This window comes from Neofelis nebulosa, chromosome 4, assembly GCF_028018385.1.
Source record: "Neofelis nebulosa isolate mNeoNeb1 chromosome 4, mNeoNeb1.pri, whole genome shotgun sequence".
Classification (NCBI taxonomy): Eukaryota; Metazoa; Chordata; class Mammalia; order Carnivora; family Felidae; genus Neofelis; species Neofelis nebulosa.
Genome location: NC_080785.1, coordinates 44,471,664 through 44,498,677, shown reverse-complemented (window position 1 = coordinate 44,498,677; position 27,014 = coordinate 44,471,664). Strand labels below are relative to the sequence as shown.

Sequence of the window (27,014 nt, the reverse complement as noted above, 5' to 3'; positions counted from 1 at the left end):
TTTTGGTTTTTTGACTTTTACCACTTTTTACAAAGGCAGATTCCCTTAGCTTTAGGTATCTTTCAGGAAATATTTCTGTTGTGAAGAAATAATGATATAAAGTTTATTAATTGTTTCAGTTTTGCTCATCCCTTTGTCTTCTATTAAATTCAGGTAAAATTACATTTAATAATTGAATAACTTAGGATGAACTCTATAGATGAATTACAATAGGCCTCTGTTTTCCTTGCTTTGACCCTAGCCTCCTTTCCTTCTTTTTACCTTCTACTATTTCCTTGTGTTTCTTTCCCTACCTCAAAACTTGACAAACCACAAAGCTTGCAAAAATAGCTCTTGAAAGAATTGTTATGACAGTTGCTCGAATGGGATTGCACCAGTGATCCTGAGCAAAAAGCATGAGAAACTAGAACATTCTTTACCTCTTGCAACCACAATTTTTGCAGGAGTTAGAGATTTAAAAAAAAAGAAAAGAAAAGAAAGCAATCCAGGCCACACCACAGGGACAGATACCCCCACCTTTTCCCTCTCCTGTAGAACTTTAGTCATGCTTTGGTCTGGGGATTAACCTGGTTTTAGGTTCTCGCTGATGTACATCAACTAATAAAGACTCTGGTTTTTATTTGAATCCCTTAAACTATTTTTTTCCTTGACTTTCCATTTTTTGTTCAAAAAATTTAATGTATGCCTCCATTTGCATATATGCAGAGAGAGAGAAAGAGATGGTAACTGACAGTTTTTTCTAAGCAGTTAAATTTTAGGTTTAATTGGCATTTTCCTACATCTTAAAATTCATTATAATCATAAATTACTGAAAGTAAGCATATTTAAAAACAAGAGGATTTAAATCTATATGCTCTGATGTTATACAGAACCCATAGTACATTGTTAAATAAACAAGATTTGGTCTTTAATGCTATTTGTCACTAAAGGAAACAAAGATCCTTGGCGAGTGCCTAACTCCATGTCTTGGGCTTGAAAAAAAAAAATCAAGTTGGGAGTAGAACATCTTGTTTTAGCCAGAACACAAATATGCTATGAGAAAATGCCCTAGTGCTGCTTATAGGGCACATATTTGCCGAGGTGTGGCAGGTTCATCATCAAAAAGCCTGAATGAAAGCACATTCCATTTAATAAGATGTATTAAAAGATAGCTGTAAAATAAAAATAGTGCTTATAACAGTATATGCTTATTTGTGTTCATTGTAATGTATATGGGATAGTTGATACAGGTGGGTAAGTTATTTAGATGAAGTATATATTGAATTTTTCTCTGTGTAGGCAGGAACAGGTACATTTTGGGAATTATGAGCAAACAAGTTATTTCTGGGAGAAGAAAGGATTTTACTAAAGATAGGAAGGATGGGAACACAGAGCTCAGGTGGAAAGAGAGTTCCAAAGAATGCATCAAGTTGATGGACCCAAGGGGAAAGTAGATTGCACAGACTAGGTTCTCATCTCTTGAATCACAAAACCATGGATAAGGTTTTTAATTATAATAATATTCAGATAAAGTTATACCCAGATTTTCAAAAATGCTAACGGACTATATCAAAATTGTGAATAAATTTCAGAAGACAATGGGTTTTGCCATGTAGGCCAGGGTGCAATAAAGTGAAACATTCCTCTTTTTTTTGGAGGAAGGTGTGATTTGTTTTGTTTAAAGGTATGAATTTGAAAAGTTCCATTTGCAAGGGAGCATTGATCATAAAAAAAAAAGAAGTGGGGGGTCTTATGAACACCCTTCTAGTTTGAAAGATCCTAGACATGACCAGATCTCATGTTATGACCAAGAATCAGTTAGTTATTTAATACTCCAGAACTCATCATCCTACCAGATTTGTGGAGATGGTGTTTTCTTTTGAGTCTGGCAGAATCACTACAACCTTGGGGAGGTATAATATAAATATAGAAAAAAGTGAAAAAGTGAATCACAATCACAGTATCATTGCTTTTGTATTAGGGTAAATAAACCTATAAAAATAAACTTCTAAATATTTTGAAATCCAAGGTGATTGAATCAATTAAAAAGTTGACAAATTAGACCGGATTTCATTGAAATGTTCTGGAATACTTTGTTACTTACACTTTAAATCAATGTTTAAATATTTAAGATAATTTGTGAAATGTGTAAATATTTATATATTGTGATGTTTAAAGGTCTAGAAACATGGTATTAAGTAGATGTATAGAATATAATAAGCTAAAGGTTAAATAAAGAAGCACAAATAGAAGAATTCTTCCTGTCCAGGTTCTGAGTATTCATAAAGCACAAGCTGGCTTTCAACAATGGATACAATGAACTACTAACACGGGGCCATCTCTCTGTGGCGATAAGACCGTCTGTATCCTGATTGTGGTGATGGTTACTAGGATCTACACATGGGATAAAATTTCATAGCACTATAAATTCCCTCAAAGTAAATAATGTAAGAAGAGAGCCTGTAAAAACTCGTGGCATCCAAATAAGGTCTGTACCTAATAGCATTAGATCAATGCCAAAGTCCTGGTTTTGACATGGCCTATGGTGATGTAAGATATTATCATTGGAAGAAGCTGAGTGAAGCGTACGTGAAAATTCTTTGTACTGTTTTTGATACTTCTTGTGACCCTTAAACTATTTGAAAATAAAATTGTTATAAAGAACATACATAGATATTAGTTATTGCATAAAGAACAGGTGCAGACAGGCGAGTCTGCTGAGCGTATTGTCAGCTGACCATTGTCCCTGAGCCTCATTTGGCCACTCTGTGAACTCAGGTATTGGCATGACATCAGGTAGATCTTTCTGAGTCTGCTAGGCCAGCTTGTGATTTTTTATTATTAATAGTCTTGTAGGATTTAAGGCAACAGGAAGCAGTTATTAGCATAAATACTACAGAAACCATCATATAGAGTAATTCTTCCCTCTGGATGGTGACTCCTTGAAAATTAATCTTTGGGCATCCCCCTAGATCACTTTCCCCACACAAGAACTTTTTGGCTATTAAAGTTGCACTCTCCCATTTAAAACCAGCCAACTGTTTCTCCTGACACTTGGAAAAGAAACGAGTCTCCTTACAGTGTCTGCAGGACTTATAAAATCTGCCTACTATTGACATTTCTAATCTCATCTTGTACATTCTTCCTCTTCCTCAGAATGCCTTAGCTATATTGGCCACTTGGCTGTTCTAGAACATACCTAGCACACTCCTGCTTGCTGGACTTAGATCTGCTGTTCCCTTTGCCATGCATTCACATTCTGTCTGAAAAGACTGAACTTGTCACTCTACATGGACTGTACTTCAGACCACTGTACTTTGCTTTTCTTTGCAGCACTTGTGACTAACTGAAGGTATTTTCTATATCTATTTATTTTTTTTCTGCCTGTCTTGATTTTCTTGCTTAATATGTAATTCATTCTTGATAAATATTTTTTGAATAAATGAATGAATGAATGAATGAATAAAAGCTCCTATTAGTGGTGCTTATTCTGGGAAGTATGAGTAGAAGTGATAAGACTTACATTCTGCTTCTTATACATTAGGGCAATTTGACATTTTTTTTTTTTCAATTTGACATACTTATATCAAGTATAAGCTAATTTTGCAACTAAGTTTAAAAAACATAAAAATGCATACACATGTTTATGCTTGGAATAGATTACTATAGAGGTCTTTTCAGCTTTAGCATTCTATGATCTTAGATTTTCCAAATTATTCTGTTAAGATACAAAACAGGGTGCATAGCATAGCTTAGCTCTAAATGTAAAGGTATCAAGACAGACTGAATGGATTCCCATTTTCATTTGAGAATTAATGTAAATGCACGAATCAGTGCCAACATCTAACCCTTACAACATACTTGTACAGGTATCCCTTAATACACAAACTAATATGTGCACCAGTGTTCCCCTTCTTAATTTCTACCAACAGCGGGTCAAGAGTATCAGTTCTTTCTGGACACCAGTCATGTGTAAGAGAAAACAGAGGTGATATGATTTTGTGTATTGAGGGAGTGTGATGACTGTATGTGGATTGATTCTTCCCTTCTTCCTCTGGTCTCTGCGTATGAGGACGCAAAATACTTGTTCCTATATCTCGGCCCTCACTTTGAGAGTAAGTGCCTTTAAGTTTAGATGATTTGACTTATCTACCTTGAGTTCAGAGTGATCTTTAAACTTTTGATATGCCCTTTCCTTTTCCACAAAGTATTTTGACATCCTGCAAAGATACAGAAGATATACCAAGACAAGCTAAAAGCAGAAGGCAAAGAAAAGGGCCAGAGGGACACGAATATAAATGGAACCAGAAATGAGGGTTAAACAAAACTATGTCTCATGGAGACCTACACTCTTGTAAATGGAGTGCAAACACTGGCTGTAACCTTTCTCGGATCCAGTATAGAAGGGGAACACTGCTTGGATGACACCTTTTGCAGTATTTCTAACATAAAATAAATCAAATCCATTGTTTGTCGACCTAAGAAACCCCCATAGCGAAGCAGAAAGGGATTTCTGAAAGTTTCTGTAAAGATGTTATTCTTCGTCTCCTTCTTGCGGTGATGTTTACTCTCATTTCTTTTACTATAGGACAATGGCAGAACTCCAAGATGAAATTAGGTTAAGACAGTTCTATGGCGATGGGAGTGATGGTTGGGTGTGAAGCGGGAGCGGAGGTTGTGAATGACACTTTCATATAAACACATGGACCTTTAACACAACTGCACACATTTTCTTTCTTCAGTCATTCTAGGATGGGAACTGGCAGGCGTACTTCTCATTTTCTTTTCTGTACCAAATTAGAATGTGCCCCTAGGACTAAAGGAAATAGAGCTGGGGAGCCTGGTAGTTAAAAGCCAGTAAGAATCATTATTTCTGCCTCACTGGTCAGGCATATTTTGGGCAAATGAGTCAGTGCAGTGTGAGAGGGATGTTTGGGCTAGACTTTATCAGCAGTTACATACATTTTCCAGAGTTACTAAAAGCTGTCCAGGCTGGTTATTTAGAGCTCTGGGGAAGAGCAGGGCAGAGGAGGTGAGGGAACAGAGTGTATTTTGCGATTGGGACATCTCAGATTGGGCAAGCTCTCTGCTCTAGCTCTCTCTGAAATGCTCTCTTTATGGGGTTTATACTATCACTGTATAAATTGCTCAAATTGGCGAGAACCCCTGGGTTCTCAAGTCTGGAACATCTGACAAAGATTCCAGCCTGTCAAACCATTCTTCCATATCATATCGGTTTCTCGGGGCATTTGCCAGATGGGGGTAAGCTATCCCGGTGGTTCGTTTTGATTCCTCAGACATTAACTAAGAATATATTATGTGCTTGATATGTATGTACGTGGTGCTTAAAGAGATAGGGAAGGTCAAAATGGGTTTGCCATCCTCAGGAAGCTCATAATATAATGGCAAAGACAGGCATGAGAACAACAGTTGGAGTAAAGAGTAGAAGGTCATCCGAGCGGAACAAAGTGCAGGGGTTCTGAAGCCTAAAAGAGAGGAGAGTGGGTTTTTTAGAAAAGGCTCTGGTGCATTTTTTTTTTTTGAGGGATCTAGCATTTTGAAGACACACAATTTAGCAGACATTCAAATTCGCTGAACAGATGAATTCAGAGGGGAGGTGGAGATCTCAGATGGAAGAGATGTTCGAGGAAGAAACTGCATGGAGGCCTGAAACGCATGGTGAGTAACAGGGTTGGCTGAATTGGGGCAGGGAACAGCCTGGAATGTTGTTGAAACCCAGAAGAACGCATTAAGCTTTGAAGAAACACTCACCTGTGGTTCAATGCTCTTAAAAAATTAGTTTTGAAGCACATATACACCCTCGGAAATAAAAGCAGACAAATTCTGTTGGAAGGTTGAGGTTCGCTAATGTAATATAATTTAATATTATAATGTGATAGGATATGACATGATATGATATAAAGTCAGGATTTTCTAAGGAAGGTTGTTGTCATTACTAGATCTCCCTTTTCATCGCCACCTACCTTTGCAGGCACACAGTCCTGTGGGGGGAGTCTAAGGATAATATGTTATATCATATTGTGTTGGTACACTAAAATGGGGGTAAATTGAGAGTTTAATGAAGAGACCCCACGGGACGCCTGGGTGGCTCAGTCGGTTAAGCGTCCGACTTCAGCTCAGGTCACGATCTCACGGTCCGTGAGTTCGAGCCCCGCGTCGGGCTCTGGGCTGATGGTTCGGAGCCTGGAGCCTGCTTCTGATTCTGTGTCTCCCTCTCCCTCTGCCTCTCCCCTGTTCATGCTCTGTCTCTCTCTGTCTCAAAAATAAATAAAAACGTTAAAAAAAAAAAAAAAAAAAAGAGAGAGACCCTGTATACAATTGTGAGTGGGGTTAGAGAAGCCCCATTAACATTTGGGAGCCATGACTATTCTTAGCAGTAACTAGGCAAGGGAATGGAAAGGTCATCAAAACCCAGAAGGAGTTGTGACGGTGAAGGGAGGGGTCACCAACAGGAGCTGTCACCTTCTGTGGAGGAATGTACTCACTGCCAACCTGTGACCTGGGAAGGAGCAGAGAGCATAAACCCCCCAAGCCCTGTCTCCTCCCAATCCCCTGCTGGTGTCTCCTCCTGTGAGAAGTGTCTTCCCAATCAGAAGCCAGAGGACATGGAGGCCTATGAGGTAGCCCTCAGAGCTCAATATCTTGCAGAGCAGGCCGAGAAAGATGGAGAAGGAACAGAGCCAGAGAAGTCCACATGGGGAAGGCCAAAGCTCGTCTTCCTCACAGAACCTTGGCAGGTCCCATTTTATTCACCTCATGACACCTTTGATTATCATGGCATCACAGGGGTGAATTTATGGGCTGCTCCGTAGAGCTTAAAGGGGCAAACTCCCCACATTGCAATACGCTAGGCTTTCCATCATGCAGAATTATCTGCAACTCGGGCTAACTCCTTCTCCATCCTAGGTACTCATGTCCCATAAGCGGCTAGGGCTGTCATCATTTTCTCAAGTGTTGATGACGTGTGTAGGCACAATATCACTAGCTGGTGATAGTACCGGATGACATGGGGGCTCCCAAGACAGGTGGCTCTTGTGAACGTGCTGCACATCTATTTGTCTCCTTCATCCAAAACCAATTGTTACCCACCCAAACGCCTAAATCTCATACATCTCATCAAGCTGCAAGGGGGTAAAGAATTATCTATCTTGAATTATAAGGCAGGCTGTAAATAAACCTCCAAGTAAGATATTCAGATGTGTGTTCCCAAGGTCAGTACAATATGCCAGATGTGGGGAACGGCATTTTATATTCAATGTTTTTTTTCTAGGAGAACAAAAGGAGTGGAGGAGGGCTGTCAAGCCTTTGAGAAAGTGTTGCTCATTTCAGAAACCTCTAGCTAGGATACAAAGAGAGAGAGTCACACAGTTAAAGAAATATTCTCACCCTCAGAGAAGTTCACTCTAGTTTGATTTACGTATGAATGTATTAAGGGTAAATCCTCAACCACAAGCTCTCTTATATAAGAAATATTACACTATTGCCTTAAAAATAAATAAAATCTCACTTGGCAACTTCTAAAATTCTAGACTAAGAGGACATAAAATATCAACTCTATTGCTGTGCATTCTCCTCACCTCCAAGAGAACACGTGCTGGACATTAGTCCTCCTCAGCTACCGTGGCAGCCCTCTCCCCATCTGCTGCCAGGGATGGAATCCCAGCCTCCGGTTTTGGGGAAAATCACTGTTTCCATTCTCTTCCACGCACTGGGAATCTTTCAAAGGCACTCTGTCTCTCCCTTTCTCCATTGCATAACTTCAGTGCATTTAGCTTTTATTTTTTTTTTAATGTTCGTTTATTTACTTATTTAGAGAGAGGAAGAGCATGCAGAGAAAGAGGAAGAGAGAGAGAATCCCAAGCAGTTTCCACGCTAAAGCGTGGAACCTGATGTGGGGCTCCATCTCTTGACCAGATCATGACCTGAGCCGCAATCAAGAGTCAAATGTTTGAGCTACTCAGGCACCCATAGCTTTTCTTCAATAGTAGGAAGAAAGGTTGCCCTCCAGAAACTGAGACTTTGAGTTCTGCTAAGTGGACCTGAGATAAGTGAAAGTAACGGCAATATAGTAAACAAGATAAAATACCTCTCATCCTTTCCAGATCTTTCAAGACAGAAAGAATCATTCCAAATTAATATGTACCGTTCCTGAAAGCTAGGGAAGTGAGTCCTGAGGGAGGGGATCTGGCCACACCCATCCCATCCCCGGTGGCAGCCACAGTCCAGCATTGCTGTGTCATGTGTGGTGGGGCAAGAGAAGACAAAGTACTAATTAGCACACTAGACTCTGCTGCAGTAACAGAAACTCTCAAGTCTCATGACATAGTAAAGCCTTCTCTTACGCATGGCACTCACCTTGGAGGCTTGTGCAGTTATTTATGGTAACGTGGGGATTCAGGCTCCTTCAGCCTAGCCGGAGTTGCAGTAAAAGAAAAAGGAGAGAAGAGGACCATGCAAAGGGGCCTCATGACCTCATCTGCAAGTCACATACGTTGCTTCCTCCGGCGTTCCGCTGTTGAGACCCAGTCACGTGGGCATATTTTAACTGCAAAAGAGACTGGGAAATATGCTTCTTTTATATGCCCGGAAAAAAAGGAGAATGGGGCTGGTGACATCTAGCCCGTCTGTGGCTCAGGTATTCTTGTGTGGTGTTCGGTGTAGAGCAGGATCATTGGGTAGCATGCTCTTGGTAACACCAAGTGCTGAACGGAACAATTCAGGATTTTTCCTTTGTCTGTAAAAATCAATATCTAAAATTCTTTCAGATTTCTCTTCTCTTCAGCAACATGAAGAATTGCTCTAAAGTTACAGAAGTTATCTTAAAAATAGAAAAAGCTGATCAGGTATACACCGCACATTATTTACTGAAATAAACAAAGCAGTATTTTTAAAGCTATGACCAATGCCTCCTTCCTGGCTCTATTTTGATATTTTTGTACAGAACACCTGTCGGCGTAGGAGTGCAGAGAGGTAGGAGAGATGCTGGGGAGGGCTCTAGGGGGTGGCGGAAATTCAAACACGGACTCTGGGTCCTTTCCAAGGGGTCTGGACATTAGTTAGAGGGTGAGAAGTCTTATTTCAGGTAGGATGGTAACCTGACTCCTCCTGTCTGGAATATGGTCACCCATAGAAGTAGGCCCCACGTTGGTGAGTAAATGGTGAATCACGTGATCAAGACAAATGTTTGCCAGAAATTTATTTGTGCTTTAAATCAAGATGTCAGGTACGCTGCTATTTATAACAATTCAACTTAATCCACAGGAAAATTCCTGTTGTGTAAACCTCTTCCTTGAGCTATTTCCAGAATTAAATGTGACCAAATGGAACCACCTCCTTTCAAGGGAGCGTTTCGACAGTCGCTGCCTGGCATGGACTCCTAACAAACTTCTCCCTTCATCAGTGGATGTTTCAGCCACTTTCGGGCGGCCTTTAAGAATTTCTTACCCAACTGTAAACCCTGGACAACAGGGCTCTTCCAACAGCGACTTGATGGCAAAGGAGAGCCCACTGAGCCTGTGCCTTGACAAGAGGGAGCAGATTCCTGAATGTGACCGAGACAAAGTCCTTGGTGACCAGCTCATTTCTTCTGCTTATCAGACTGAGCTTGAAATGAACTTCCGATGAGAAGCCGTTCTGTGCCATCTCCCTCCTCCCTCCCATTCCTGGGAGGGCACTTTATTCAGGGACAGCGCTTTATTGCTGTTGATTCTTTCTTTTTCTGTTAACTCTTTAATGACTGCCCAAGAGCAGAGCCCGCCTTCCACATGTTGTATGCACCGTGGTGTCTGGTGGAGCTCCTTGCCCTCTACAGGAGAGAGAGAACTATTTGTTATAAGTACGAGAGCATGACCCAGGCTTCCCCAGTAATGCTCCGTGGGACTCCACTGAGTAAATCAATTAATGTTTTTGGCCCTTGGCTTCCTTATCTAAAAGTTGAAGAGGTTGGATGTCCTTTAGGTACCTTCCAGCTCTCAAGTCCATGAACACATGGGGTCACGTGGGGAGACCCGGTGCGATACCTAGTCTCTGAGTTAGGAGGATGTGTGTTTGAATCCCAACTCTGTTGGTGATCAGGGCAAGTCTTTTAGCTTCCCTAAAGAAAACGTTTTCAATTTCATGACTTCCTGGTGAGGAGCAGAAGACATTGAGGCAAAGGATCCAGCTCCTAGCAGACATTAACCAAACACAGGTTTACTACACGAGACCAGACGTAATTCTAGGCTAATACTAGAGGTCTCCAAGACAGAAGTTCTAAATGCAAATCATGATGTTGGTAAAGCACCTCTGGTTTCAGGCACCTACTGTGGCCAGGTCTGGGGCTGATGCTGGGGATAAAAGACGCAAGCCTGTACTAAGAAACCACACAGTTAAGCATATGGATGTGATCAACCATAAGGAAGACGCAATAGATTGCTTTTTATTGGGGCTACCTTCTTCAGAAAGCCAACAACATAAGGCAAACAAGAAAACGGTCCTGAAAAGTAGGAACCATTTTATAGAGAGGGAAGCCAGAAAAATACACTTTTAAGTATTTTAACAAGACTTGGTAAGGTTGATCCTGGCCTCGACCTTCACCAACCCTGTGAAACTGCATGTGCTGGTGTCTGTGTCTGTGCCTGTGTGTGACCGTGTGTGCATATATGTGTGTGTGACAGTGTGTGTGTGATTCTGTGTGTGAGTGGTTGTGTCTGTATGTGGGTGGGTGGGGGGTGCACGTACACACGTGTTCACACACTTACCCCTTCCAGAAAGCACTCCCGGGCTCCGCAGGCCTATCCACACACTCAGATGGCAATAGAATCAGCATCTGCTGTCTTTTCACACCAAGAGCAGTCTAGCACATTGATGTGAAAAGAAAACACATCCCTCAGTCAGCTCTGGGTAAAGGACAGAGATCGATAACTAACTATATTTCTCAAGTCGGTAACACTCGGCATCTTCTATGCAATGCTGCTGAAAGTTTTGCTCCCTCCTAAACACATGGGGTCGGCTGGCATAAAGAAGTAGATTTTCCCAGCCAGGTGCTCCCGAAAGGCAGCTGCCTGCTGGAAAAAGGCATGTGAGGCACTGAGTTAATTTAGCCGTTGTGGGCACCTTACTTGGCCCCCTCGTTGTGTCTAGCCCTAGAATATAAAGGTGGGCTAGAGGCAGCTGATGAAGATGATGTACGGTGTCTTTGGAAATCATGATTCTCCCCGTGCTCTATCTCCACAGGGTGTCAAGACCCACATTAACCTCATGCTTTGGGGACTCTGTATGAACGGACAATATTTCCATGCATTCATTTGTTTTATTGGTTTTGTCTTCACTGTGTGATTGCCATTTTTCTTAGTGCAAGCCGTTTGCATGGAGGGGCAGAGAGAGAGAGAGAGAGAGAGAGTCGGATGCTTAACCAACTGAGCCACCCAGGCGCCCCACTGGCTTTTACTTCATAAGCACTTATGAAGAGTCTAGGGCTTTGTGGAAAAATAAAGAGGTCAAGGGTATTTAGTGGCAAAGGCAGAGTGATCTGCAGAAGTAGAAGGCAGAGAGGGGCTCACGCGTGCCCTCCCACAGTCCACAAAGACCTGGCTGTGGGAAGAGAAAGATGGAGTACAGGCATCCTGGAACAGTGACGATCAGCCTGGCTTCCCAAAATATCCTGACAAGGAGCCAAGACCCCAGAAAGGAACACTATGTGCAGTGTCCTGGCAAATAAAGCCACAAGTGGTGCTATGAAAGGGTCCAAGCAGGGGCGCCTGGGTGGCTCAGTCAGTTGAGTGTCTGACTCTTTGTTTTGGCTCAAGTCATGATCTCGTGGTTGTGAGATCGAGCCTGCTTGGGGCTCAGAGCTGACAGTGTGGAGCCTGCTTGGGATTCTCTCTCTCTCTCTCTCTCTCTGCCCCTCCCCTACTTGTGTTCTGCCTCCCTCTCACTCTCAAAATAAATAAATAAACATAAAATTTTTTAAAATTTTTAAATAAACAAAAGGAAGAAATGGTCCAAGTAGATGGGGATAATTGGCGTCTCCAGTGTAACTCAAGTGTGCCTAGCACCAAGACCTTGTTACTCAGGTCAAGAGTAACAAGAGGCCTGGTATGAGGGAAGTGCTAGAATAAAATTGGGCTGGCTTCTATAAAATAAGGAGATGCAGTATTTTTTTTTTTTTTTTGGACACCTGAGTTTATGAGCTGTCAGTCCTACTACATATGGAAGACTAATAACATTTTCCAGATTAGCAATTGATTTTTATTGTCTGTTTTGATTCTGCTTCCGGACACTCCAAGGTCCCCTCTACACACCTGAAGAGGAAGCCGTACAAGAGATCCAAGAGTCATGCTGGGACTGTGTAGGTATGTGAGTTTCACTCTGGTGATGATGACTCTTTCTTTCCTTCCATGAGGTGTTTACTTGTGTTAGTTAGGACTGTACATCCTAAGGGCATGATAAATCTCCAGCTGATGATTTCTGCTACTTTCTCCTTTGGCTTAATACCTTTGTTTCTACGTTATCTGGGTAGCGCATGTATGTTGGTGTGGGGTACAGTTCCCAAGGACTGCTGTCTCTAGAAAACAGGGCTTGGAATCAACTCTTTGTGTTCCCTTCCTTCCTTCCTTTCTTCCTTCCCCCATTCCTTCTTGCTTTTGTTTTTTCGTCTTTTCACATTCATTGAGTTCCTAAAATAGATCATGTTCTAGGTTCACTGCTGGAAATCCAATGATGGGCAAGTTTGGCGTAATTTGTGCCCTCTGGACTCTATATTTTAATGGGTAAATACAGCTAAGTGAACAGGCAACTACAGTCCTATGCCATGAATGTTCATATATAGCACCCAGTGCTAAGAATATTATTGTAGCACAGCAAACTTGTTCATGAAAAGCGGGGGGGGGGGGGGGGGGGGGGGAGGGGGAACCAGGAAAAGCTCCCTAAAGGAAATAATTACTAGAAAATGCTATACAAGTGTAAGGAAGTCGAGGTAGGAGAGCAGAGTTAGGAGAGAGGGAATGGTGAGCTAGGAAGAGAAAGGGAAGGCATGGAGTGTTAAGGGTATGTCTTTTTAAGTTTATTTATGTTTGTTTGTTTATTTATTTATAAATGTTTGTTTGTTTGTTTGTTTAGAGAGAGAACATGAGCAGAATGAGGGGCAGAGAGAGAAGGAGAGAAAGAGAATCCCAAGCACGCTCTGTGCTGTCAGCGCAGAGCCTGACATGGGGCTCAAATTCACAAACCATGAGATCATGATCTGAGCTGAAATCGGATGCTCAACTGAATGAGCTGCCTTTTTAGGTATAGTTAATAAATCGATAGTGTTTACTGTAGCCAACCCTATGGAGTAGATAGCATTATCTACATTTTACAGATAGGGAAATTGAGGCTCCACGACACTAAGAAGTTTGCCCAAGGAGTTCAGTGTGTCTGCTCCTGCATTAAAGCGATTTTCTGTATCATGACTCCATAGGCATTGTCAGGTTAGGAAAGCCAGAGTCCCCAAGAGCAGGAATCTCAGCACAGGGTTCGATGGATTGACTACCAAGATGGCACCTAGGTGGAGAACCAGGGCACTCTGGTTCGAGTGTCACTGAGTGCTGCTTTGTCCTCAGGTGCTGGGCCCAGCCGCAGTCAATTCTCTGCTTTGTTTTCCCCCAAGCATGTCTCATTACCTTGAAACTTATTTTTGTCAACTGTTTGCCGAGTAAGGCCTTTTCACTTAGAGAGTTTAAACAGGAAACTGTTGTCAAGGTTCTACCCAAATTACCATACACTTTGAGGGAAAAAAAAAAATCTAAAAAGCAATTCTTAAGTTGCAGATTCATTATGATCCCCTCATGAATTAATTTAATAAAGCATAGTTTGAAGAACAATAACCAAGTTGAAAATAATTTGTTTCAAATTTGGTGATTTTGGTACCCCCCACCTTTGGTACCCCTGCTTCATTTGAGTGCTTTTGTCTCGTGGCCATGCCCCCACCCCCACTCCTTTATTTCGTTGATGTTCTCTTGCTTTACAATTTCTCTTATTTGGCTTACTTGACAACATTTGGTGAGACAAGGCCATATCTAAGAATAGCTAATATTTGGGTAGCTTTTGAATTTTATGATCACATGCCTCCCTTGGAATGTTATAATTAAGAAACTTGTAAGTAGCAAAGTCTGCATGGAGCCAAGTCATGCCATGTGCTTCCCACTCCCCTCAACTATCCATGTGGGAGAATTTGGTTTGTAATGACAATCAAGGGCTACCCTGAAGTGTCAGGAGGCAACTGAGAATTATAGGCCACAGATGCCCTTTGATGTGATGTGATGTCATTCCTTCATCCATTCATCCAGCATCACTGAGTGCCAGGTCTATGCCAGTCCCAAGTGTACTTAATCTGCCATCAGCCGACAAACAGGTCCACAGAGAGACAAGCTCTAAAATAGATGTATGTGTGAAGGGCTCTCTGCGAGTGTGGGCAATGCTTTTTTAGAGAAAGGAAACAGTGCTGGCCCTTGAACATGAAGAAAGAGCAGCAGAAAATTCTAGGCGAAGGGAACGTGCAACGTCAGAGGTATGGTCAGGAGGTAACAGGTTATGGGATACTCAGAAATTGTGGTAGCCAGCTTCCAACGATCCTCATCTCCTTGGGGAGATGATTCATGCCCTTGTGTAGTCCCCTCCCACACCAGAGCAAGGCTGGACTATATGGGTAGTAGACTACTATAGATGTAATGGCATGTGACTGACAAGTCTAGTTGTAAAAGACATTGTATCTTCCATCTCGGTCTTTTGGATTGCTCATTCTGGGAGAAGTCAGGCGCCATATTGTAAGAACTCTGTGGAGAGGGCCATGAGGGAAGGGAGTAAGGTTTCTCGCTAACAGCCAGCACCAACTTGTCAGCCATGAGGGTGGGCCACCCTTGAGGAAGCAGATCGTCCTGCCTTCCTCAAGGCTTCAGGTGACTGCAGTCCTAGCTGACCTCTGACTACAACTTTAAAAGGGACTCTGAGCCAGAATTCCCAAGCCAAGCTGCTCCTGAGTTCCTGACAAATAGAAACCGTAAGATAATAAATAATTACTGTTGTTTGAAGCCACTAAGTTTTGGGGTGATTTGCCGCACAAAAACAGGCAACACCAAACACTTCAGTGCATTTCAGTCCCACCAGTTGCTCACACGGGTCCCCAGTGATTGACCCGATATGCTAGTGCCGATGACCGTTCATAAGTCATGAACCCTTGGGCCATTCATGGGGTGATTCTGCTTGTGTGTTCAGTGCCAGAAAAAAGTCATTTCAGATATGGATTAGCATCCCTTCTTTGTTCCAACCTTTATAGAAAATGCACACTATTTCAGAATATTTCACCTCTTCTTTCCCTTCATTTGTGATTTGGATAAGCAACGGTACCCAGAGGCTGAGCAAAAAGCAGCAAAAGAGGAAGAAACAATGGCTGTGACTAATCTATGGGCTGGAAAATCCACTCTGAATCACGAAGAAGGAATTAAGGAATCTGTGTGCGTATGGTAGTTCAACCCCAGCACTTTTCCTTCCTGTGTGTTCCTGTGCCATGTCCCCAGACGTTCCTGCCTGGTGCCTCAGAGAGCCCGTTTACCAGGCAGTGGTTGTTCCCGAGACAGGCCTGCTTGCTGCCCTTCTTGCATAGTTGTACCTCGCTAGTAGTCTGAGCCCATTGCTCCTTTACTCTGACTCTTTCTAGCCCTTCCAGGTTATGCCCACTCCCACCAGGGCATGCCCAGACTCAGGCCCACTTATCCCTAAAGATAGTCCTAATCAGAACAGAAATCCTGTTAGAGCTTCCAGCCCACAAGTTCATGAAGTCTGTCAACTCTGAGATCTGTTTTGCATGGGCAGGCTCTGGGCATACCTGAAGTCACTAATATGTATCATCCCAATTTCTCTTCTCTCCTTGCCCTATGCCAGTCTATGTCTCAGGATGTGGCTTGTGCCTCAGTTTCTCTAACAAGCACTCTTGATCTCTACTTAGACTAGCACCGTGTCCCACAATTTAGAGAGAAGTATGCAAGGTCCCCATGTTGCTGTGGCTCTCCATAACCCCTTCCTCTCCTTGAGGACTAGTTGCCACAGCCCATCACCTCTTTCACAAACTGCTTCCTCGTAAGTAGGAGGAATACCTGGAACCACAATCTGGCTATCTGCCTGACTCTTTTCTGTGCCTTATACCACCCACTGCACAGGATTCTTCTCACAAATAGGAATTTCCTGGGTCATACTTGAGCTCATCAAAATTTTCAGACACTGGACAAGTCCCAGTCCTATCAGGTTTCCTGGCTGGCCCACAAATACACATATTTCCTCTCTTTGTTGCAAGTTGCCCAGACAAACCCTTAGGTGTCCCAGCATGCCCTGCACTGGCACTCCATGAGTGATGACAACATCTTGACTTCCTGGGGTCCTTTGAAAAAGAAAATCGTTGGATTCAGGATTTAGTTCCTACTGCTCTTACCTTACCATCTAAGTAGGGATTTTTTATCAAGACCTTTTTCGTGGAAGGTGAAGCAGGAACAGTGGTGAAATCAGATGAGGGGATGTGGGACCAGGATCCTTAGTGGCATGTACCCTAATTATCTATCTTGGGGGAGGATGCTTCCAGAACTCTAGAGTACTCTAGTTCTGTGGTGAGCCAAGTCATGGAGAGGGAATAGAGCAGATTTTTCTGCCCCCATAATCTCCATTTGCACCTTTATGAAAGCCACACAAAATAAAATCCACATACAAGTAGTGGTATGGAAACGTAACTTCAATACAAATTCCCTTGTTGTCTTTGAAGGGTCAGTTTGTGGTTCTACTAAGATCCCTAAGCCTCCCCTGAAGAATCCACTGCTCCACACTTTTTTATCTCCTTCAAGAAAATGAGTCTTCCAGTTTCACCGTGCCTGGAATTCAGGACTTCTCCTGAGAAATTTTTCACTTGCCAAGACCCAGGTCAAAAGTCATCTCCTTAAACAACCAGTACCAATCTTAGTTTTCACCTCTTCTTTGGGGCTTCCACAGACCCTTCTTCATATCTCTGTGATGGTGCCTTTTATATTTTATGTTGATTTATTTTACTACAGAATTATACTTATAAGCTTGCTGAATCATGGAGGGTGAGCTTCATGCCTCATCCGATTTTGAAACCCTAGCAATTCACAAGTACATATTAGGTGCTCAGTTTTTAAAATGGTAATTGACCCTGGACGTTAACTTCAAGCCAGCACTCTCGTGCCTTTTGAAAGGCGGTATGACTTTTTCTTGTGTGCACATGCCACCTCTTACCTCTGTCACTTGACTCATTTAGTACCTGAACCTGGAATGTCTCACACCCACTTTGCCTGGCTAATGCCTGCTCATTCTTAAGACTTGGCTTAGGTACTACCCGTCAAATTTGGGAAGCCTTCTTTGACCCATTTAGGTTGTTTTTGACAATCCCTCTTAGGAATTGACGTAGAAAATTCCCTCTTAGGAATTGACGTAGAAAATTCCCTGTGAGCATACTTCTAATGCTACGGCCCGTTGTCCTAGATTATCTGTATGTGATCGCTCCTTCGTGAGACTATGAGTCTCTGCGTAGCAATTCCCCACACACAGTTCAGTAACAAGAAAATGTTTATAGAAGAAGCCAATGAATGCATGGAAAATTTTTGCTGACTACCAATCTTGATCCTTACTAACATCTAGGAAAACCTGTCCACTGGGAAGATTAGTGGCAATTTTGTAAACCTCTGATCCTTAAGACCTCCAGATTAGAAACCACAAGAGAAGCTGAAGGGGGGGAGGGTATTCCTCACTCCTGCTTTCCAGCTCCTGCATTCACAGTTCTAGGCTTGAATTTAGAATGAGATGGCAGGAATGAATTGTGTCACACGCTGCCTGCTGTCAGTTGAATTCAATTATAATTTATTGATTGCTTAGGTCGTCAGAGGCCATCATCATAACCAAATGCCATGGCCTTATTATGGCCCCTGCACTCATTCATCTTGCACAAATGGACATTCACATACTGAGCAACTGTTGAGAAGGCCATTCCCAAGCTGTGCAGATTAATGCTGATTTCTGATTAGTCCCAGATTATGTCTCTGGGCTGACATTGTAACTGGCATTCTTCATTTAAGGAAAAAATGACAGCACAAGCTGTTATAGGGTTTGCATGACTTTCTTTAACTTTCTCAGTATGTTTCAACATTCTTTTCACTTTCCTCTAAGACTAGGACAATTTTTGCCTTTTTTGCCACATTGGTTTTTCTTCTTTTAAAAGATCTGGTTATAGTTGGGTATCAATCTCTGTTGTCCTCTAAATTTTATTGTCATTTAAAAATGGGAATATTGGGGCACTTGATAGTCGGTAGAGCATGCAAGTCTTGATCACAGAATTATTAGTTCAAGCCCCACGTCGGGCGTACAACTTACTTTTTAAAAAAGGAGATCTTAAACAAACAAACAAACAAACAAATAAATAAAATGGGGTTATTTCTGTTCTTTTTTTTCCTTTTAAAAATGTACAATAGCAAAATTGAGATTGTTTAACCACTTTATGACATATAAAAAGCCATACATATTTACTGCAGAAAATTTGATGGGTTTTAGGTAAGTATACACCTTGGAAGCTATCACCACTATCAAGGTTGTACTCATACTCATTGCCTCCCCAAGTTTCCTCCTCCCACAAAAATGAAATTTACGGACTATATAATAACATACATAGATATTATATTTATCTAAAATACCAGTTCTGTATTCACAGAGGGATAAATTCATTTAATTAAGAAATAAGGTCTCTGAGTGTTGTTTGTTCTCTGTAAATGTTAACAGATGAATTGGAATTTACATTTTGCAAGTCGATGTTTCTTACTAAGAAGCTTTGCCATCTAAAAAGCATTTCCTGTTCTGTTTCCAGTTAAAATGTTGCAGTCTGGGGCTCTTCCCGGTGATAAGCACTTTCCAATCACAGTGAACATGTTCCAGGTGGCCTTGTTTGGTTGTAAGGGACGGAGGGTAATCTCAGAATAACTCAGATAAAGAAAGCTTTATTTTACTTGGCAGGAAGCTCAGCATCATTGCACCTCATGAGAATAGGGCTGGAACTCACTCAACTGCACGGCACCTGCTTCTCCCTGCACATCTGCTAAATGCTTCTCTCTCTACCAACTGGCATCTTCTTCCCCTGCTCTTCTTTCTTGTGTGTTACATACCATATTTTGAATTGCTGTGCCCCCAACTCAACATCATGAAGTTTCATTTACCATCTAGCCCTAAGTCTCAGGTTCAAAATTGTCTATATCTAAATTCCTAAGAATGGAATCTGACTCACCCAGCCCATCTTTCTGAGCCAGACCTCGTAAGTGATTGGCCACTGGCCAGCTTGTACATACCTCTCTGGGTAAGAGGTTGAGCCTTGTTCCAATCAGCTGTGACAGTAGTGGGGGGTCATCCAATATGAACATGACTTGGTTAGGCAGAGAAATTGAAAATGGAAAAGTGCATCACAAGGAGGTAAGGTTGAAGTATAAATTTATCCGGAGATTTGCTTAGGCATGAAAACAATGTTTCTTTGTGCCTGTATCGTCTATCTGCATGGGATATCAGGACAAGTGTAGTCATCACACACTCCTCATGACCTGCAAAGACTTAAGATCCTCCTACCAAGAGGTTTCAAGAGACTCGTGCAGAAAAAAAACAGAACCGGAACCAACGTTGACTTCCTGCCAATACAAAAACTTGCTTGAAAGTGACAGAATCTCATTTCAAACCAGCTTAAGCCAGAAGGTTTGCTGCCCACACAACCCAATTACAGAAAGAAAGGGATTACAGCTGACCTCAGAAACCCATGGAACAGGGCTCCGATGCTCTCTGTCTGCCAGGAATCTCAGTCTCCACCTCTGGCCTCTGCATCCCTCCATGTGGGTTTCATTGTTTCCAAACCGAACGATCCTACCTAGAGCGTTTGCTCAGGGCTCTACCACATCCTTGAAGATTTGCCATCAGAGGCGAAAGAAGATTTTAAAAATCCTGGAGAAGGATGCTGATTGATGCAGCTTAGTCATAGTTCTTCAGAGAGACAGAACAAGCAGGATGCATATACATATGTGTGTGTGTGTGTGTGTGTGCATGTATCTCCAGAGTTTTATTTTAAGGAATTGGCTCACCCAACTGTGGGTACTGACGAGTCTAAGATTTGTAGGGCAGGCTGGCAGACTGGAAATTTAAGCAAGAGTTAATATTGCAGTGTTGGGAGAGGATTTCTTCTTTGGAAAACCCCGGGTTTTGCTCTAAAGGCTGATTTGACTGATTCAATGAGGCCCACCTACATTATAATCTCCTTTGCTTAAAGTCAGCTGATTTTAGATATCCATCATGTCTACAAAATACCTTTATAGCTACATATAGATTTAACATACAATTTAATAACTGAGTACCATAGGCTAGTCAAGTTGACACATAAAACTAATCATCACATGTGATCATCCCTTGGTCCAAGTAATGGTGCAACAGAGGAATTGGGGACTGTGATTGGAATAGTTTGGGTCATTTTCCTACCCATATGGTGCACATAAGTGGGGACTCAGTTAATAGAAATGGATTTAGTATATATATGAACACCTATAAACCCATTACCCACCCTCAGGGGTTTATCCATGAGTACGCCCTTATATTCAGGCCCTTAGTGAGTTGGATGATGTCCACTCACACTGGTGAGGGCCATCTTCTTTACTCAGCATACCAACTCAAATGTTAACCTCTTCTGGAAACACTATTATAGACACACCCCAAAGTAATGTTTTACCAGCTATCTGAGCATCCCTTAGCCCAGTCAAGTTGACACAAAACATTAACCACCACAGCAGTGATAAGTCTCAGAAGAAATTAAAAAGGAAGACTATGATGGAGAATGGCTTGTGGGGGTTGAGCAACTTAGACCGAGTGGGAGACTGCTTCCCTGGGGTGTGTTTGAGGCATGATGGGAAAAACAAAAAAGAGTTTCCCAAGTAAAGATATGGAGAATCTATGGACAACCGCCTAGCCTATCTCCATTTCCATGTGAATATATATGTATATAAGCGGATCACTCATTGTTCTGCCTCCTTGTATCTTTTTCTTACATGTTGTCTGGACTCACAGTTTTTTAGGAACATTAGATTTAGCTCCCATACTGATGGCATTTACTGGGTTCATTTTTTTTTTAAAGTTCATACTCCTAAAGGAGATAACCCGATTGGCCCAGCTCCTGCCTCCTCAATATGCTGACCACCCAATGAGTTCACTGCTCTTGGTCATATGCACCACTTTTAGTCTGCTCAGCAATGTAAGATGTGGAGAAGATCTCATGTTCAGAACGGACTGTGCATTCAGCAGGATGGTACAGGTGAGCTGTTTTAGCTGAAGAGTGTTCTTGGGTGCAAGCACCATAACTGAAATATCTGAAGTAAGCACCTACTATGTGTCTGCTACCATATTAGAGATGAATAAGACATGAAGTTCACAAGTTCACATCTAGTGGGAGACTCTACATGGCATCACTTTCAACACGAATATGTCTTGACCTCCCTAGTTGCCCCAGTGTCTTCTTTATACATTATTATCCTGTTCCCTCTTCCCTTTACTGCTTCTATGTCTGCATATCTATCCTATTCTACTGGAAATGGGATATTCCATGGTATAAGTGAATTGCCCAAAGTCAAGATCTTCTAACTTTTAGCCCAAGGCTATTTAAAGGGTAGTTTACAGACGTGCAACATTGCTTGGGACATGTGAGAAACACAAATTATTAGACTCACTGAATCAAGTTCATCAAGATATCAGACTTACTGAATTATGTTCCCTGGGGGTGGGGCCCAGGAATCTCTTTTACTACGCTCTCCAGGTGACTCAGTCACTGCCAAAGTTGGGGAATCATTGTTTTAGGCTACTCATCTTTGCCTACTCCCCAATGCTGGGTATTAGTAAACTTTGGTTTGATCATTTCTTTGTCCCAAACTGTCTCAGAAGAACTTCTTCAAAGATTTTGAGTGCTCTGTTCTGGGTTGTAAGGCATTCCATCACACCAGCCAATCAGCATCTGCATTGCCCTAAGCTGATGGTTCTCAGCTGGGGATGATTTTGTCCCACAGGGGACGATGTCCATAAACATTTTTGGTTGTCACAACTTGGGTGTGGGTGACACTACTGGCATCTAGTAAGCCAAGGCCAGAGATGCTGCAAGCATCCTATACAGTGCACAGGACGGCTCCTCACAACAAAAAATTATCCAGCCAAGAATATCAATATTGTTGGGGGTGACAAACTCTGCCCTAGAGGATCCTAAACATTTGATAACCACGATGCCTCAAGATGACATTTTGACCTGTTTTTCTCCTCCTCCACTGCTCAAGTTATTAATAGCCACTTGGAAATGGCTTAGTTTTCTTGCTAGGCAGAGAAGTGTTCTGATTTTGAACTTGATTCAGCAAAAGAAACTGCCACTTGATAGTGGAACCACAATATATCACTCCACAGGCTTCCATAGTCTTCCTCTTCTTTTTTTTTCTCAACATTTGGAATGTGTCAATAGCACTCCTACTAATAGTTCACATAGGCATGTTATACATTTAATAAAATGTATGGCCTTTGAAAGTCATAATGTCCCCACCAGGACTTGTATATGATACCATATAATTTTTCTTGAAACTGGGATCTGGCTTAGAGAATGACTTCAATTTGTTTTCCAGAAACATGTGACACAAATCACTATTTCACTGGCTCTGATCACCAGACCATTGCTGGCCAGCAATAAATGTTTCCCAGGCTATAAACATTTTACTACGGAAAGTTCTTATTTTTAAAAGCTATAAACTGACACGGCGACCCTCGACAGGCAATGAAACTTACAACATTACTTGTTGAAGTTCTAATTTTTACTCTACTTTAGCAATAACACAAATAATTGGATTGAGAAAATATACGTTAAATAATGCCTGTCTTAGCATGGTCTTCCCCAAAGCAGAATCCGAGGTGAAGGTTTATGATGGATGAGTAGTTTTATCTGAGAATTTGATTGCAAGGGACGAGGAAGGGACGGGGGAAAGAGGGAAATCTCACACAAGCCTGCACCAGAAGTTGGCCACCCAATGGACGACCGGTCACTTCATAGCATGAGTCCTTGGGAAAACCTATAAAACGTATCGCAGAATCATTGGTCTGGATAAGCAAGGGGAAAGCTTTTGTGTGCTAGCTGCTGGTCTCATCAGTCAGGGTTGTTTTACAAGATGTCTGCTTCCCCAAATATCATTTGTGAGTGGTAATTGTTCTAGAGATGCTGAAGGATAGGAACCGAGAGGGGCCTGAAACAAGAAAATATTAGGCTGCACCTGTAAGGAACTTGTTTTTTTTTTTTTATTTTTTTTTAATGTTCATTTATTTTTGAGACAGAGAGAGACAGAGCATGAACGTGGGAGGGTCAGAGAAGAGGGAGACACAGAATCGGAAACACGCTCCAGGCTCTGAGCGGTCAGCACAGATCACGATGCGGGGCTCGAACACGCGGCCGCGAAATCATGACCTGAGCCGAAGTCGGCCGCTTAACCGACTGAACCACCCAGGCGCCCCAAATGGCATATTTAAATTAGGTTGAGTTTGGGGCGCCTGGGTGGCCCAGTCGGTTAAGCGTCCGACTTCGGCTCAGGTCACCATCTCGCAGTTCATGAGTTCGAGCTCCACGTCGGGCTCTGTGCTGACAGCTCAGAGCCTGGAGCCTGCTTCGGATTCTGTGTCTCCCTCTCTCTCTGTCCCTCTCCTGCTCATGCTCTGTCTCTCTCTCTCTCTCTCTCTCTCTCTCTCTCAAAAATAAACATTAAAAAATTTTAAATTAGGTTGAGTCATATTACCCATACATGTGAAATAAATGTATGATGAATATGTATTTGTCTGAGGCATGTCCTATACATCCATATGTATCTATGTACTTATCAATATACACCCCTGTAAGTATAGGTACATGCATGGCACATACACACACATGGTACTCATATACATGTGCAAATATAATTAATAAGCATATAATTCAAATAAGTATTAAGGCACACATTAAATACTTATATAATATTTTATAATGATAATAGAGATTTTCAATATTTTTCTTACCTACGACTTTGTGTTGTCTATGAAGTATGGTCACTCTCATTAATTTGAAGAGAATTACCATTTGACATTGAAATATATGACTGTACTTCCTTTATCTTAAGTTTACTTATTTATTTTCAGAGAGAGAGAGGGAGGGAGGGAGGGTCAGCGAGGGAGAGAGAGAGAATTGCAACCAGGCTCCGGCTCAGTGCAGAGCCCGACGCAGGGCTCAAACTCACAAACTATGAGGTCAAGACCTGAGCCTTCAAACCGAGTCAGACGTTTGACGGACTGAGCCTCCCAGGCGCCCCTGGCTGTACTTCCTATTGGGAGTCCATGGCAAAGTGTGTCTTTCTAGGGGGTGTTATCTTCCTGTATTCTTTGGCTAAGATATTGAATATGGACTCTTCCTTCTGCTTAGAGTTAAAATCTGACTACTTCTGTTTAAACTCTGCCTATACAACACACTAGTTGTGACCCTGGGCAGGTTGTTTAACTTTTCTGGGCTCCAATTTCCTCACCAGTAAGATGGACACAATAATAGCACCTACTTCATGAGATTATTATGGGAACAAATGAGTTGAACTTGAAAATACTGAGGTTGGGCTTGGTTCATAGTAGTCATTCCTAGCGTCTTAAGTAGTCATAGCTAATAAATGTTAGCATTAATTACTTTTACATGTGCATACCAAAACTGTGTGGAAGGAGATGGAAGAAAAGATAGGACGGAATTAGTTGGCCTTCTTTTCTTGGGTCATTTCCCACCAATAAGCAATCTCCAATATATTCGCAAGCTGAGCAAACGCTTTCAATTGCGTGTCTTTTGTTTATTTGGTTTTTAAGTACTTTGCTTCTCCTAAGTTTTGTTCAGAGATAAGCTTGTAACATGTTTTAGGGAGCATTTTGTGTGTTATTTGAGAATTGCTGAGTCAGACGAGGAAGTTACTGAATGGATCAGAGCCATTTAAAATAAAAATCCAAGAACTGTTAAAGACAAACATGTGTTCAGTAACTCCTGATGAGTGGAGTGGAGCTCACACTTGCATCCATGCGGCCAGAGGACAGGGAAAGTGTCAGATAAGACAAATCAGAGATGTTCCCTACATACTTACTCACGCTAAGTCCTGTGCTAAGATAATATGTGCAAAGCTAGGTAGGAGAGTTCCTAACACAAGGAACTCACAGCCTAGTAACCCTGCTACTTTGTGTTTATACCAAAAGTATAAAACAAGTATATGAACCAAATGTACGGACCTGTTTTAGGTTTCAAATGAAACAAAATCAATCAGTACATGTTTTGTCTAAGTGGTCTCAGTATAAATTTAGCCAAACGAATGACTTGTACGAAAATATGATCCAAGGAGGATTATATGGGGTTTCAGAACTCGTTCTTAAGAATGTCCTGGTTCCAGTTCATTATTAGACATAGAGGGCTATCGGGAGCCATATGTAGGCTATGCTCTGCTCCTACAGAGAAGGAACAATAGTCTAGTCTTAGTTCTCGAGAATGAAGGAGGATGTGAAGAAGATCCCAGAGGGGGGTGGGAAAGAGGATTGGAACGGAGTAAAAGTTCTAGGGCCCTTACAACCGAAACACTTACATTCCGTCTGTCTGAGGCAAGAAACATCAAATTAACTGAGTACCTACTATGTGCCAGCTCGCCGACCTCTTTATACATTTCCAAAGTGAGATTTTTAACACTGCAGAAGGTTAAGTCAACAATCTTTAAGAGATCGATAAGATAATACAATAAGTAGAGCGGAATTGTAACCCCTGCTTGCCCAACATTTACATCATGAGATTGCCGTTTCTGTAGGCGTGAAAGAGTGAACACCAGCTTGCCAAATATGCAACGGCCTTTTAGATCCAGCTGGTCAATGACAGGGTGAGGCCATCAGCAGTGACTTGGGGTCAGCCATTTTTTGAGCCCTGACACTGACAAAAAAATGCGCTGGACGTACCATGAGCTTGACAGGGCACGCAAAACAGCTGAAACCAATTAGAGACAAACTGGGATTTTCTGGCCAACTCCAAAATAAGTAAATTGTACACATAGCCATCCACAACTTGGAGTGGGAACCATTTATTGAATCAAGTAATTGCCTCTCAGTGTCTGTAGCAAGTTAACTACCTAAGGAAAATGAGACAAAAAACACCCTGAATGAAATGCATCTGTTCATCCCATTAAGCAGACTTTTAATTGTGTGTCCCTCTGCCAAATTTCTTTGGCATTTAAAGGTTGGTGGTCAATTCTATACTTAAGACTCATGTTGACAAAAGCTTACATAAGACAAAGAAATGAACTACTAATGGTAAATAATGTTAAGAGAAAACAGAAGAGTGGGGATAAGGCAGTGCATATTCTCTCTGTCTTCTATATAATATTGGGCCAAGCCCACAATGCCTTCTTTCCAGAAGTACTGGGGAGGGAACAGAGCTGTTTCATCGGAATCCTAGTCTGTCACTGCTCTGTAACCTTGGGGAGACCCTCAACCTCTCTGCTCCAACTTTCCTCATTCAGAGGTAATTAGTCATTTGTACACTTTGTACATGGCAGAAATTTTTACGTGCATAACCTCATTTACTTACTGTATGCATTCTCCCACAAATTCTGTCACGATGATGATACTGTCCCTGCATTTCAGGTGAAGAAACTAAGGTTTAGAGAATTTTTTGCTCCAGGTTATGATGAGAACCCAGGTCAACCAACCTCAGATTCCATGCACTGCCCATCAGAGTGTGTTGGTTCTCGCCACTCTGGTAAAATCCAGTTTTTCTCATTTCAAAGTAAGGAGCAATCAGCTGTTAAGACTGTCCAAACTTGACTTTCTTCTTAGTGAACTTTGCTCCACCAGCATCAGTCAACTATTTTGATTTAACTCCCCCCCCCCCGCCACACCATGATATGGAACATTACAGCCTTTGATTCTATGTTCTAAACTTT

At 42.0% G+C, this 27,014-nt stretch overlaps 1 long non-coding RNA gene across 8 annotated transcripts in view; it reads left to right on the top strand.

Annotated features, from left to right (window-relative positions):
• LOC131509153 (uncharacterized) overlaps positions 1 to 27,014 on the top strand; it is a 78,570-nt gene that overhangs the window by 25,477 nt on the left and 26,079 nt on the right. For 7 of the 8 annotated variants that reach the window (XR_009260326.1, XR_009260323.1, XR_009260325.1 and 4 more), the window contains 3 exons: positions 5,525 to 5,658; positions 12,267 to 12,332; positions 21,161 to 21,337. This is a non-coding gene — a long non-coding RNA (uncharacterized LOC131509153). The remainder of the gene's footprint in view (positions 1 to 5,524; positions 5,659 to 12,266; positions 12,333 to 21,160; positions 21,338 to 27,014) is intronic. The other variant, XR_009260324.1, reaches the window with a different exon arrangement.